This window comes from Pristiophorus japonicus, chromosome 8, assembly GCF_044704955.1.
Source record: "Pristiophorus japonicus isolate sPriJap1 chromosome 8, sPriJap1.hap1, whole genome shotgun sequence".
NCBI classification, from domain to species: Eukaryota; Metazoa; Chordata; class Chondrichthyes; family Pristiophoridae; genus Pristiophorus; species Pristiophorus japonicus.
In genome coordinates, this window is record NC_091984.1 from 115,279,594 (window position 1) to 115,293,695 (window position 14,102).

The following is a 14,102-nucleotide window of genomic DNA, read 5'->3' on the forward strand; positions in this document are numbered from 1 at the left end:
GAGGCCAATTCACTAAGTATATTCAAAAAGGAGTTGGATGTAGTCCTTACTACTAGAGAGATCAAGGGGTATGGCGAGAAAGCAGGAATGGGGTACTGAAGTTGCATGTTCAGCCATGAACTCATTGAATGGCGGTGCAGGCTCGAAGGGCCGAATGGCCTACTCCTGCACCTATTTTTCTCTGTTTCTATGTTTCTTTTCCCCACCTAATTCGCTCCCCCAAAAGACTCCATCCAAAACTTTTTGTGATAACCACTTATAATTTTATGAGAGTTTTAGCCTTTGACTTGTTGGTCCCCAATCTCAAATAATCAGACAGATCTCACTGGAACAATATTTCTTTCTATAGTTAAGTTTTTATAACTACAAGCAGAGACAGGAACTGCGAGTAGGAATGCTTTGTTTATCTCACATTTTTCACAATTACATCAATGTTTTAAATAATTCTGCTTAAAGGATGTTCTTACTTTGATCAAAATGTATCAACTAAAAAACTTTTAACAAGTGTCATGTTGTAGAAAGTAAACGTTAAAAAATAAAGTTACAAGCGAAACACACTTTATTGTATTTTTGCTACTCACCATTTCTAAATAAGTCCAATAAATCTCTATCCTTAGAACAGATTTACTGGCGTTATCAGCAGAAACATTAAAATTGCACTACCTGTACTGTATAATAATTGAGTGGTTGTCTAATGATCTTGTTTATAAGATCCACTCATGTCATATATAGGAGTTTATTAGCTGTAAAGCAGTTGCGTGATTATGCATGTTGAAGAATTAGGACTTTAAATATTTAGAAAAAGGATTCATGCATAGATTCTTTACAGTAACTGGAACAATTTTTCGCAGGTATGGAAATTTATCCCATGTTTAAGAGTCCCTGAATTAAGATGCTACAATACAATTATTTTCTAAGCAGTACAACTGGAGATACAGAATACATTAAACTCTAAAATATAGCACAATCTACTATATTAATCAATTATTGGAATAAATCTTACTTTGGGTATCCAGACTGTATACTCAAGCGTCAACAGCCACGGTTGAACCATGGCGCCAGGATTTTGTTACTCTCGTCTCAGATGGTAAAATTGAGAGATTAGTAAATTATTCCTTTTGATTAAAAACCTTAAATTGAATGAATGGATATCAAATTAAGGGCTTAATCTGTAAATGGAAGGAAGAGATGGGCACTCCAGTCATATGTTTTGGGCTGCGAGCAAATTTCTTGCTTCTTTCTCCTGACTTGGGCAACTGTCAGCTATTTAAACTGGATTCCAGAGTATAGTCAGGTTATGATGTATGGTCTTCTAATTGCCAAATGGACTATTTTTCAAAACTGGTAGACCCCAATAGCTCAAACCCTGGATTCATGATTAGAGAGATATGGAACATTGCTGCTCTTAATTGATCAAAGAAAAATGCCTGAAATATCAGACAGTCTGGTTCTCTTTGATATCCGAGGCGAGTTCACTAAAAACCTCTGTTTCAGCTGACAGCTAACGGCAGTGACATATCTCGATCCTCGTTTGATTCTTTTCCTCCCTTCTAAGCCGCTGCCTTCGGTAACTGAGCCCTTGCCAACTCCCCACCTCCACATTTTATTAACTAACAGACAATGTTGTTTATTACACTATGTTTCCTAGTTTGTCTATCGATCGTACAATGACCTTCAGTAGTTGGATTCCATTGTTAATAACTGCCTTTCTTAAAATTGTTTATTGCTTCTCTTGCTGAGAGCACTATGTTACAAGTGCCTAGTGGTTCAATGATATTTTTCCAAAAACAAGACTCAAATTTAATGTATAAACAGAACAAATTAAAATTGGTAACCCTGAGGCCTGGAAAAATTTTCCACTCAGTTATTTTATACAACGATTGTGTTTTTTTGATGCATCCGAGAGTCACTGGAGACATATCATCATCACTGAACTGTGTGGATACGTCTTTGCCTCTACAGAAATACCAAGATTAAAACAGAGCTTTCAAAATTCACAGTAAAAGTCCATTAAATATAGCACAAGAACTGGCATTCAGTGCATAAATGTTAATCAATTGGCACACTATCTTCTGCAACCACTGACCCCCCACCCCCCCCAAACATAGACACACTGATTTTGTCAAATTAATTTGTGTAAAGCTGGGGTGGTGGGGACATGGGTGAAAGAGGCAGACTGGAGAGTAGAGAGAATGAAAAAAATACATGCAACACTCCTGGCCTTTTTTTTAATAAAACATTCAAAATGTATGTTAAAAGTGCATTCTACAACATTCTTAACAATTTATGAAGAGGTTCTCTAACAACAGCTTGTCTCTTCTATTATAAAAATCAGAAACTGCTATGGAAAGTATAGGTCACCAATACATCGCAGTCCTATATTTTTTGAATCAGGGCTTTTGTTTTTGGAACTTACTGCTTCCAGAGAGTGGAATTTTTTTATTTACCTTAATTTCAGATCTCAACTACCCCATGCCACTAACAAATGATCCCACTGTATGCTAACGCCTGCAGTATCTAATGTCGGATCAACTTTAAACTCAGATGTATCATCATCGTAGGCAGTCCCTCGAACGAGGATGACTTGTTTCCACATGAGTTCACAGATGTTTCAATGAAGGACCCGATGTTCCAATCCTGAACTCCAATATGAGGGGGTGGAAGATGCCTCTGCATGGATTTTTTTAACATGTGGTGACCGTTGCACACCAGCCACCACACGGGCTTGACAGAGCTAGACCTTTATCCAGTGGCAAGGGTTAATCAGGATGACTGGAGACCTGCTCTGCTGCACGGATTTAGTGCACACACATATCGCAGTGTGGGCAGACCCATTCTGCCCCTGGGCTCTCGGCTCTTTGAGTAGGGATATATTACTACAAGGGCTCTGCAAAGCCTATAATCGCCTCATAGCCATTGTGGTAGTTTATTATCAATTCTCCCAACCAAGTATCAGGGGATCTATACTGGTGAAGGCAAATGAAAACCTAGGAAATCTTGACACATTTACAAGGTTGATTATAGAGTCTGTTCTGGCATCAGAGTATATGTGTCAGATAATTAGACTCCTAATCAAGAAAGTTTAGTTTGTTCATGAATTAACACATGTGCTAAATAAGGGACAAAGGAATGTTGTAATGCTCTGGATTATTAAGCAGTTAAAAAGTGAACACTACCTATGAAAACAAAAGCAAAAAACTGCGGACGCTGGAACCCGAAATAAAAATAGAAAATGCTAGAAATCTCAGCGGGTCAGGCAGCATCTGAGGAGAGAAAAACTGAGTTGATGTTTCAGGTCGATGACCCTTTGTCAGAACTGGCGAATGCTCGAAAAGAACATTCTTAAGGAGCACTGAAAGAGGGGAGGAAAGAATAAAAGGGAAGGTCTGTGATAGGGTGGAAGGCAGGAAAGATTAGAGACACAAAAGGGATGATGGGCCGAACTGAAATGGTAATGGCCAAAGTTAGAAAAAGGTTAGTATAGACAGGGTGTGAATGGCAGAATAATGACCAGCTGCTATTGGAGACAAAGAGAGAGAAAAAAAACATAAGATCGGGAGGCGGGGTGAAGGGAGCCAAAAATGGGCAGAGGCTATCTGAAATTGTTGAACTCGATGTTGAGTCCAGAAGACTGCAAAGTGCCTAAACGAAAGATGATGTGCTGTTTCTCGAGCTTGCGTTGCGCTTCATTGGAACAGTGTAGGAGGCCAAGGACAGAGATGTCGGAGTGGGAGTGAAGCGGGGAATTAAAGTGACAGGCGACCGGAAGCTCAGGGTCACACTTAGACTGAATGGAGGTGCTCCGCAAACTGATCACCCAATCTGCGTTTGGTCTCCCCAAAGAAGAGACCACCACATAGTGAACAGTGAATACAGTATACTAAATTGAAATGATACAAGTAAATCACCGATTCACCTGGAAGGAGTATTGGGCGCCCTGGAGAGTGGGAAGGGAGGAGGTAAAAGGGCAGGTGTTGCATCTCCTGCACTTGCACGGAAAAGTGCCATGGGAAGAGGAGGGGGTGCTGGGGGGCTGACTGTGGAATGAACCAGGGTGTCGCAGAGGGAGCAGAGAGGGGAGGGGAGGGGAAGACGTGATTGGTGATGGGATCACGCTGGAGGTGGCGGAAAACGATCCGTTGGTGGCTGGTGGGGTGAAAGGTGAGGACAAGGGGAACCCTGTCGTGGTTATGAGAGGGAGGGGAAGGGGGCGAGAGCAGATGTGCGGGAATAAAACAAACACGGTCAAGGGCCATGTTAACCACGGCGGAGCGGAATCCTTGGCTGAGGAAAAAGGAAGACATGTCAGAGTCACTAGGGTGAAAGGTGGCATCATCAGAGCAGATGTGACGGAGACGGAAGTGCCCAGGGATTGGACGTCCATGGCAAAAAGGAGACGGTTGGGGTCAGGAAACTGGAAACTGTTAAAGTGACGAAGGGCATCGGAGGAGTCGTGGATGTAGGTGGGAAGAGATTAGACAAGGGGAGAAAAAATAGTCGAGACAGGAGGAAATAAGTTCTGTGGGGCAAGAACAGGCTGAAACGATGGGTCTACCAAGGTAGTCCTGTTTGTGGATCTTGGGAAGGAGGTAGAAGTGGGCTGTGTGGGGTTGAGGAACTATGAGGTTGGTGGCTGTGGAGGGAAGATCTCCAGAGCAGAGGAGGTCAGTGACTGTCTGGGAAATGATGGCTTGATGTTCAGTAGTAGAGTCATGGTCCAGGAGGAGGTAGGAGGAGTTGTCAGAGAGTTGGCATTCAGCCTCTGCAAGATAGAGGCTGGTTCACTAAACAACAATGCCACCCTTGTCAGCAGGTTTAATGACAAGATTGGGGTTGGATTTGAGCGAGCGGAGTGCTGCAAGTTCAGAGGGAGGTAGGTTGGAGTGAGTGAGGGGAGCAGAGAAATTGAGACGGCCGATGTCCTGTTGGCAGTTTGCAATGAAGAGGTCGAGAGAGGGTAAGAGGCCAAAGGGAGGGGTTCAGGTAGAGTGAGAATTCTGAAAACGGGAGAAAGGGTCAGCTGTGCAGGGGGGGGGGGGCCGGGGACTCCTGATCGAAGAAGTGGGCACGGAGGCGAAAGTGGCGGGAAAAAGAGCTCAGCAACATGCCGAGCTCGAAATTCATTGAGGTGGGGGTGTAAGGGGATGAAGCTGAGGCCTATGAAAAGATACTCAACTCCACTAGAAGTTAGGCTACACAATCACTGCCAATAGTACAGGCTTATCTGTACCAGAGCCTAAATCAGTGCTAGAGTTGGGATGTGTCTAATGGCATGTCAGAAAACAACACTCTTGTATGCAACTTAATAAAGACAGTCATATGTTGAGAAGAGTTCTGAATAATTGAGCCCTAACACTGAAAGAATCTTTGGGAATGTCCCAGTTAAGAGATTCCACTTTCAATGCTTACTCTCATTTTTCTCCCCAGACAAGAGTGTCCATCAGGATTTAGCACTTGGTACTGCTTATTCCTGTTGAATCTTGGTGCTAGTTACTGACTTGAATTTGCACTGTACTGAGATCTACATAAATTCTTGAGATGGTGCTGAAAGCTGCACCAATTAGAATGATAAAATAACATGGTTGTAGACTTGGATGCTCTGGTCATTCAACCAGGGCCAGCAGTAGGCAACATTAGACTGGACACTGAAGCCTACTGACCTACTGGGTTCATCCAGCTTGTCCCACATAATTGTAATACTTTATGTATTAAAATAATTACACACCTACCCGCCGGGAACCATGTGATCGATTGGTAAAGTCAAAAATAACAAGTAAAAATCAGATCAATTCGGCGGAACTAGGGGGCGAAAGTGGAAAATTCCTGCACAACCCATTAGGCGATTGAAACTAGTTGAGATCATCATGTTAGCCCTGATTTATATTACAGGATTCCTGCCTCTTTTATGAGGTTATCTCCACCCTAGCCTGAAACAACTCTTGCTTGAAAGAATACAGAGAATAAGCATCGACTGCATGAGCCAGCATCCTATTCCATAGGTCCACTATTTCTCAGGGAAAAGAAGAACTCCCTAACATCCAACCTAGTTCTAACCTTACATGGCTTGTAAGCGTGACCCCTGGTCCACTCTAACCTATACAGTTGAAATAATTGATCTACATAAATGCAATCTAGTTCCATTATTATTTTATAAACCGAAATCAAATTACCCCAAGTTTACGCTTCCTAAATTATAGAGCCCCAACTCCAATGTTCCTTCTAATTTTTGGGGGCTATGTGACCTATTCAAAATTCTCCGCATACACGGTTTTTCAATTTAAAAGCCGGCTTACCAGCTGTGCAGGACCTCCAGAGGGCTGTGTAGTCATGCAGCTTAAAGGAAACATTGCCCACCTCATATCTGGGTAACTAAGGTGTTTTACACTGGGAATTAACCTTGTGGCTCTCCTCGCCACCCTTTCCAAACCTGAATATCCCCCATCATACCAGGAGACCAAAACTGGATATGCTATTCTATCTGAAGCCTTGTTTTATAGCAAATTGTCCTGTGAATACACCCGAGAACCCTGGTCACTTTAGCTGCAGTTTCATGATACTGATATTGGACCTTGAGAGATGAATGCACTAAAGCACTCAGCTTTATTTCACTGATCCCTGTACGAGATATTAACTACTAAATACAAAATTTCAGAATTACATCAGTATAATACAGCAGATTTCTATTCCATCAAATAAAATCCATTTCTGATTCTACAATTTCCAATGGCAAATACATAAGCCGTATATAACAAAGGCATACAATGCTGAGAAGAACAGTGGAAGGCCAGAGGATTGGGAATTTTTTAGAAACCAGCAAAGAACTAAAAAAAATGATAAAGACAGAGAAGATAGCATATGGGAGTAAATTAGCAAGAAGTATAAAAACAGACAGTAAGAGCTTCAACAGGTATATAAAAAGGAAGCGAGTAGCTAAAGTAAATGTTGGTCCCTTAGAAGGTGAGACTGGAGAATTAATAATGAGGTACAGGGAAATGGCAGAGACTTTAACAAATATTTAGCATCAGTCTTCACGGTAGAAGACACTAAAAACATCCCAATATTAGATAATTGAGGGGCTATTGGGAGGGGGGGGGGAGAAAGAGAACTTAAAAGAATCACTATTACTAGAGGTAAAGTACTAGGCAAACTAATGGGACTAAAGTTGGACAAGTCTCCTGGACCTGATGGCCTGTATCCTACGGTCTTAAAGGAAATGGCTGCAGAGATAGTGGATGCATTGATTGTAATCTACCAACATTCTCTGGATTCTGGAGCAATCCCATTGGACTGGAAAACTGCAAATGTAAGGCCCCTATTTAAGAAAGGAGGGAGACAAAAGCAGGGAACTATAGACCAGTTAGCCCAACATCTGTCATTTGGAAAATGTTGGAGTCCATCATTTAGTAGTAGCAGGACATTTAGAAAATCATAATGCAGTCAAGCAGAGTCAGCATGGTTTTATAAAAGGGACATCATATTTGACAAATTTGTTGGAGTTCTTTGAGGATGTAACTAGCAGGGTGGATAAAGGGGAACCAGTAAATGTCGTGTATTTGGATTTCCAGAAAGCATTCAATAAGGTGCCACATAAAAGGTTACTGCACAGGATAAGAGCTCACAGGGTTGGGGGTAATAGTTAGCCAATCCTCTATCCATGCTAATATAACAGAAAACAGAGAGTTGGGATAAATGGGTCATTTTCAGGTTGGCAAACAGTGACTAGTGGGGTGCCACAGCGATCAATGCTGGGGCCTCAACTATTTACAATTTATATTAATGATTTGGATGAAGGGACCGAGTGTAACTTAGCCAGATTTGCTGATGATACAAAGATAAGTGGGAAAGCAAGTTGTGAAGAGGACGCAAAGAATCTACAAAGGAATATAGATAGGCTAAGTGAGTGGGCAAAAATTTTGCAGATGGAGTATAATGTGGGAAAATGTGAGGTTAACCACTTTGGTAGGAAAAATAAGAAAGCAAATTACTATTTAAATGGGGAGAGTACAAAATGCTGCTGTACAGAGGGATTGGGGGTTCTTTTAATCTCATGAAACAAAAAGTTAGCGTGCAGGTACAGCAAGTAATCAGGAAGGCAAATGAATGTTGGCCTTTATTGCAAGGGGGATGGAGTATAAAAGCAGGGAAGTCCTGCTAGAACTGTACAAGGCGTTGGTAAGATCACACCTAGAGTACTGCATACAGTTTTGGTTTCCTTATTTGAGGAAGGATATGCTTGTAGTGGAGGCAGTTCAGAGAAGGTTCACAAAGTTGATTCCCGAGATGAAGGGGTTGTCATATGAAGAAAGGCTGAGCAGGTTGAGCCTATACTCATTGGAGTTTAGAAGAATGAGATATGATCTTATTGAAACATACAAGATTCTGAGCGGTCTTGACAGGGTAAATGCAGAGAGGATGTTTCCCCTCATGACGGAATCTACGAGGGGGCATGGTTTCAGAATAATAGGTCGCTCATTTAAGACAGAAATGAGGAGGAATTTCTTCTCTGAGGGTTGTGAATCTTTGGAATTGTCTAGCCCAGGGAGTGTGGAGGCTGAGTCTTTGAATATATTTAAGGTGGAGATAGAAAGATTTTTGAAGGATGAGGATTATGGGGAGCGGGCAGGAAGTGGAGTTGAGGCCAGGATCAGATCAGTCATGAGCTTATTCAATGGCAGAGCAGGCTTGAGGGGCCAAATAGTCGACTCCTGCTCTTATTTCTTATGTTCTTATGTATCTTAAAAAGTATCATAGATTCATAGAAATTTACAGCACAGGAGGAGGCCATTCAGCCCATGCTGGCCGAGAAAAGCTATCCCGGCGAGTCCCACTTTCCAGCTCGAAGTCCATAGTCTTGTAGGTTATGGCACTTTAAGTGCATATCCAAGTACTTTTTAACTGAGGTAAGGGTTTCTGCCTTTACTGCCCTCTCAGGCATTGAGTTCCAGACCCCCACCAGATCTAAAGGGTTGTTCAGATAATACTGTTGATTAATTGCACAATTATTCTTTCTCAATACTATTCAAGAAGATCATTTGATCCAAATATATATTTTTTTTATTGTACAGAACAGTCCAAGACATGGATACAGTCGTGCTGTGGTATGGTACTGGACTCACAAACCAGAGTCATGGGTTCCAATCACACCATTATAACTTGTGCTCGACACCATCCAGGACAAAGCAGCCCACTTGATTGGCACCCTATCCACCCCCTCCACCACTGACGTACCATGGTTGCAGCATGTACCATCTACAAGATGCACCGCATCAACTCGCCAAGGCTTCTTCCCAAATCCGCGACCTCTACCACCTAGAAGCGCAAGGGCAGCAAACACATGGGAACACCACCACCTCCACATTCCCCTCCAAGTCACACACTGATTTGGAAGCATATCGCTGTCCCTTCATCGTCGCTGGGTCAAAATCCTGGAACTCCCTAACAGCACTGTGGGTATACTATCACCATATGGATTGCAGCGGTTCAAGAAGGTGGGGCTCACCACCATCTTCTCAAGGGCAATTAAGGATGAGCAATAAATGCTGGTCTTGCCAACGACACCCACATCCCGTGAATGAATTTTACCAGATGAAACTGCCATGCAAGCTGTCAATCATCATCGAGAACCCAACTGGTAACATCCTTCACCCCTACTATGTTGCTCCACTCCCATATTGTGTGGTTGATTCTAAAGCAGCCTAGCAAGTAGTTCAAAAAGGTGGCCTTAGGGATCGGCAATGTGTGTGACTTTGCCATTGTTGCCCACACCCCAAAACCAATTTTCTTCATTCCAATTACAATTAATTGGAAGAAGTTAATTGAAATAAAGTTTACTTTAATGTTACAACTAATTTAAATAATGCAGATGAAATTGAAAATGTAAAATATGTTCAAATGCAGGTCACCGAGTGACATTTGTCTTCAATGCTCAAGTTGCAAATGCAATTCCATCAGAATTCTTTTCTTTTCAAGGAGACGATCACTGATTCAGTTGAATGCATAAATAGTACTTGGGATTCTCATTTTGAGCATCACATGCATGATTTATTTAGCTAATTAATTTTGCTTGCATATAGCTCAATTTTATTCATGTATTCACTTTAACAGTTAACTCTTCACTAATGATACTAGCCTGAAAGTTTTTCAAGTAAACTGGAGCACTTGAAACATGTTAAAACTAGCAATTTCAATAATGCTGATAGTTTGAGAGAAAAAATTGTATATCACTGGAAGCAGTCAATGATGCAGCATGTTGGCACACTGAAGCACAATGGCAGATTGCAGACTCTCCATTTTATTTCCCAAAGGGATGAGTAACCAATCACTGCATGAAGCCACCTCTGGCATGAGGCAAGGATGTCAAAACTGTTCGCATTCACATCGCCTTTTAAAATCGGTGCTTTCATGCTTTCCTGGTACTTTCAAAGCTTTCAAAAGTGGTTTCATTTGGTCACTAAAAGGAGTTCTAATTAAAGGGTATCCTGCCAAGAGTTCGGTCAGCAAGTCTAGAAAGAAACCAAGCACAACTACAAAGTAGCATAATCTGGGTTGTAGAACTACATACCAGGTATTGTAAACCACAATACAAACTTAGCTGTCTGGATAACACATATATTTCTCAAGTCTCACTTCATAATTGTACCATCTCATCCCTGGTATCACCCTAATGAACCCATGCTGCATCTTTTCCAGTACTTTTATATCATTCTTATAAAAGGGGTTCCCAAAATTATATACACTGCTCCAAAGGTCATCTAACTAAGTTCAACATTACCAGCTTGGCTTTGTATTCTCTACTTCTAGATTCCAAACTTATGATGCTGTTTGCCATTCATGGCCTTTTCTACTTGTGCTGCCACCTGTCTAACTGCTTCCCAAATCCATTTAAACCCTCATTATTTAATATCAAATTATGATGTGCCTTGGGACCTTTTACTACATTAAAGGTACTATATAAATGCAAGTTGCTGTATATAGCCTCTCTCTTTTCTTAATTACAAAAAGCATCAATTCTTATTTTTCTACATTGAACTGCATTTGTACCCTTCACCTCCTCCACCCCCACGAGCATCCTATGTGCATCCCCCCTTCAGAAAAAGTGGAAAGAAATACTTGTACTGATATATCTATTTCAACTTCAGCACATCTCAAAACATTTTACAGCCAATGAAGTACTTTTATTAAAGTTGTAAGGTAGGAAATGCAGCAGTCAATTTGTACAGCAAGGTCCCACAAACAGCAATGTGATAATGACCAGATAATCTGTTTTTACAATAGCAAAATACTGCAGATGCTGGAATCTGAAACAAAAGTAGAAAATGCTGGAAACACTCAGCTGACCAGGCAGCATCTGTTTTTATATGTTCGTTGAGAGATAAATATTGACCAGGACACCGGGGGAGAACTCCTTTGGTCTTCTTTCAAATAGTGCCATGGGATTTTTTTATGTCCACCTGAGAGGGTAGACGAGGCCTCATCCGAACATTGCAGTACTCCCTCAGTACTACACAGGAGTGTCAGCCTTGATTTTGTCCTCAGGTCCCTGGTGTGGAACTTGAACCCACAACCTTCCGATGCAGAGGAGAGAGAGCTATCCCCCTTACAACAGCTAACTCCTGACCATTAGTAATTACAAGGGCCAACAGACATCAGGTGGTGAATCGTTGCCTTCCAGTGAATGGAAAGAACACAACATAGCAGATAAAACATTGGCACAACATTTTCCTGACATGTGAAATCCTGATGCAATTGTTGGCACCAATGACAAATGTAGCATAGCAACTGCCCTATTCATAAGCCAAACATGATGCTGTGGGTTCTGACAAAAGCATACATTTCATGAATACTCCGGGCTAAAATGAAGCAAAGTAACAATTCCAAATGTGACAGCTTAAGGTCAAACGAAACCACTGGCACACGTTGACGATAGTTTGTTCAGCACAAACATCAAACCCTATACAGGTTTTAACTGGACTTCCATTAATCTCGATATTTTGAGTATAATCTGTTGGGTTGTACTGTAGCTGTAATAAACTTGGTGGTGGCTGGTGTAGCAAGTTGATAAGAACATAATAAGAGCAGGAGTAGGCCATTTGGTCTCTCGAGCCTGCTCCACCATTCAATAAGATCATGGCTGATCTGATCATGGACTCAGCTCCACTTCCCTGCCCGCTCCCCATAACCCTTTACTTCATCATCACTCAAAAATCTGTCCATCTCCGCCTTAAATATATTCAATGACCCAGCCTCCACGGCTCTCTGGGGCAGAGAATTCCATAGATTTACAACCCTCGGAGAGAAGAAATTTCTCCTCATCTCAGTTTTAAATGGGCGGCCCATTATTCTAAGATTATGTCCCCCAGTTTTAGTTTCCCCTATGAGTGGAAATATCCTCTCTGCATCCACCTTGTCGAGCCCCCTCATTGGGTTCAAGTTTCAGCCTGAGTTGCTCCTATTTTTTTTGGAGCAACTAATTTAGAATGGACCATCTGAGAAATTACAATTCTCGGAATTTAGTTTGCTCCAGTTCTAGTCAGTTAGAATAGTTTAATTTTAGAACAGATTTTTTCTTCCAAAAGGGGGCATGTCCAGCCACTTACTCCTGTTTTGCAAGCTTAGGCAGCGAAAACACACTCCAAACAAACTTAGAATGGAGTAAGTGTAGATTTTTGTACGCTCAGAAAAACCTTGCCTACACTTATCAGGCGTAGGGAACGAAAGATGAGGTGGGGGGGGGGGGGGGGGGAGGGAAGTTTACAAACATTAAACACTTCACTTTTACAAATAAAGAGCCATCATCAATAATAAATAAATCAATACATCAAATAATAAATCAATCACAAAATTTTTTTTTTTTTTTAAATCAATAAATAAAAAATTATTGCTACTCACTTACTGCAGCACCGGGAGCTCACCAACAGCATGCTGGAACGGATCCCCCCACCCCCCCCCCCCCCCAACTCCTCCAGTGTCTCTCTCTCTCTCTGTGTTTCTGGAAGAGAGGGGGGAGAGGGGTTCAGGGAGGGGGGAGGGAGAAGAAGGGAGAGGGGTTGAGGGAGGGGGAAGGCGAGGGAGAGGGGTTGAGGGAGGGGGAAGGCGAGGGAGAGGGGAAGGGAGGGGGGAGGCGAGGGAAAGGGGAAGGGAGGGGGGAGGCGAGGGAAAGGGGAAGGGAGGGGGGAGGCGAGGGAAAGGGGAAGGGAGGGGGGGGGGGGGGGGGGGGGGGTGGGGGGGGGGGGGGGGGGGGGGGGGGGGGGGGGGGGGGGGGAAGGGAGGGGGGAGGCGAGGGAAAGGGGAAGGGAGGGGGGAGGCGAGGGAAAGGGGAAGGGAGGGGGGAGGCGAGGGAAAGGGGAAGGGAAAGGGGAAGGGAGAGGCGAGGGAAAGGGGAAGGGAGAGGGGAAGGGAGAGGCGAGGGAAAGGGGAAGGGAGAGGCGAGGGAAAGGGGAAGGGAGAGGCGAGGGAAAGGGGAAGGGAGAGGCGAGGGAAAGGGAAGGGAGAGGCGAGGGAAAGGGGAAGGGAGAGGCGAGGGAAAGGGGAAGGGAGAGGCGAGGGAAAGGGGAAGGGAGAGGCGAGGGAAAGGGGAAGGGAGAGGCGAGGGAAAGGGGAAGGGAGAGGCGAGGGAAAGGGGAAGGGAGAGGCGAGGGAAAGGGGAAGGGAGAGGCGAGGGAAAGGGGAAGGGAGAGGCGAGGGAAAGGGGAAGGGAGAGGCGAGGGAAAGGGGAAGGGAGAGGCGAGGGAAAGGGGAAGGGAGAGGGGGGAGAGGGGGGAAGGGAGAGGGGGGGAAGGGGAAGGGAGAGGGGGGAAAAGGGGAAGGGAGAGGGGGAAAGGGAAGGGGGAGGGAAGGGAGATGGGGGGGGAGGGAGAAGGGAGAGGAGGGGGGGGAGAAGGGAGAGGAGGGGGGGGGAGAAGGAGAGGAGGGGGGGAAGGGAGGGAGAGAGAGAGAGGGAGAGAGAGAGAGAGAGGAGTGGGGGGGGAGGGAGGGGAGAGAGAGAGGAGTGGGGGGGAGGGAGGGAGAGAGAGAGAGGAGTGGGGAGGGAGGGAGGGAGAGAGAGAGGTGAGTGGGGGGGGGAGGGAGGGAGAGAGAGAGAGGAGTGGGGGGGAGGGAGGGAG

The 14,102-nt window shown here is 43.8% G+C and overlaps 1 protein-coding gene across 1 annotated transcript in view; it reads right to left on the minus strand.

The window, feature by feature from the left end:
• cdc73 (cell division cycle 73, Paf1/RNA polymerase II complex component, homolog (S. cerevisiae)) overlaps window positions 1-14,102 on the minus strand; it is a 472,921-nt gene that overhangs the window by 168,970 nt on the left and 289,849 nt on the right. The gene's annotated exons all lie outside the window — the stretch shown is intronic.